At 43.1% G+C, this 1405-nt stretch overlaps 1 non-coding gene across 1 annotated transcript; it reads left to right on the top strand.

Annotated features, from left to right (window-relative positions):
* Nucleotides 1-900: 900 nt before the first annotated feature.
* On the top strand, nucleotides 901-1007 carry LOC127076961 (small nucleolar RNA R71). The gene has a single exon (XR_007786966.1). It is a non-coding gene; the product is annotated as a small nucleolar RNA R71 (small nucleolar RNA).
* Nucleotides 1008-1405: the final 398 nt, after the last annotated feature.

Raw genomic sequence — 1405 nt, 5'->3', positions numbered from 1 at the left:
GACTTTTTAGAGTTTTGGTTCTCAATCCTTGGGTCAGACGGTCCTTCTACCTTTGTTCCACTTCTTAATATAATTGCATGAGTGTGGCCTTTCGGATTAGGCTGGGGCTGTCCAGGAAAGGTACCAGTTGGGGCAGCAGTAGGCGCTTGTTGTTGAGCTACTTGCGAGATTTGTGTTTCCAGCATTTTGTTATGGGTAGCCAGGGCATCTACTTTACTTGCTAGTTGTTTAATTTGTTTGTTAGTGTGTACATTCTGGTTTAAGAACTCTTTATTGGTTTGTTATTGAGAAGCTATGAAGTTCTCCATCATGATTTCCAAATTGGACTTTCTAGGAACGTTATTGTTAGGTGTAGATGGGGTCGGCTTTTGATATCCAGGAGGTATAGCTGGGGCTTGACTGGGAGCTTGTCCTGGTGCGTATAAAGCGTTGTTACTTTTATATGAAAAATTGGGATGGTTCTTCCAGTTTGAGTTATAGGTATGCGAGTAAGGATTTCATTGAGCATAGTTAACCTGCTCTGCTTGGATGCCTGTTAGGAGTTGACAATCTGTAGGAGTGTGACCTTGAATTCCACAGACTTCGCAATTTTGAGTTACGGCAACCACGGTGGCTGGAGGTGATACATTTAAACTTTCAATTTTCTGGGCAAGAGCATCCACTTTTGCATTGACATGATCAAGGCTACTTATCTCGTACATGCCAGTTTTCGTTTGAGGTTTTTCTACCGTTGTCCGGTCGCTTCCCCACTGATAATGGTTTTGGGCCATGCTTTCGATAAGTTGATAAGCGTCAGTGTAAGGTTTATCCATAAGCGCACCACCTGCGGCGGCGTCTATTGTTAACCTTGTGTTGTACAAGATACCATTATAAAAGGTATGAATTACTAACCAGTCCTCTAAACCATGGTGTGGACAAAGTCTCATCATGTCTTTGTATCTTTCCCATGCTTCGAAAAGAGACTCGTTATCTTTCTGCTTAAATCCATTTATCTGGGCTCTTAACATAGCTGTTTTGCTTGGAGGAAAATATCGGGCAAGAAAGACTTTCTTCAACTCATTCCATGTGGTGACTGAGTTGGAAGGAAGAGACTGAAGCCATCTTCTCGCTTTATCTCTTAACGAGAAAGGAAAGAGACGAAGTCGAATTTCCTCTGAAGTGACACCATTAGCTTTAACAGTATTAGCGTATTGGACAAATACGGATAAATGAAGGTTTGGATCCTCGGTAGGATTTCAAGAAAATTGGTTCTGTTGCACTGCCTGCAACAGCGAAGGTTTAAGTTCGAAGTTGTTCGCTTCGATTGCGGGTGGAGCACTACTCGAATGCGGCTCATCTTGCGATGGAGCAGCGTAATCTCGAAGAGCACGAGCTGGTTCTGCCATCTCTGGTATCGTCGAGGGAA

Source organism: Lathyrus oleraceus, chromosome 4 (genome assembly GCF_024323335.1).
Source record: "Lathyrus oleraceus cultivar Zhongwan6 chromosome 4, CAAS_Psat_ZW6_1.0, whole genome shotgun sequence".
Lineage (NCBI taxonomy): Eukaryota > Viridiplantae > Streptophyta > Magnoliopsida > Fabales > Fabaceae > Lathyrus > Lathyrus oleraceus.
This window is presented reverse-complemented; position numbering and strand designations above follow the sequence as displayed.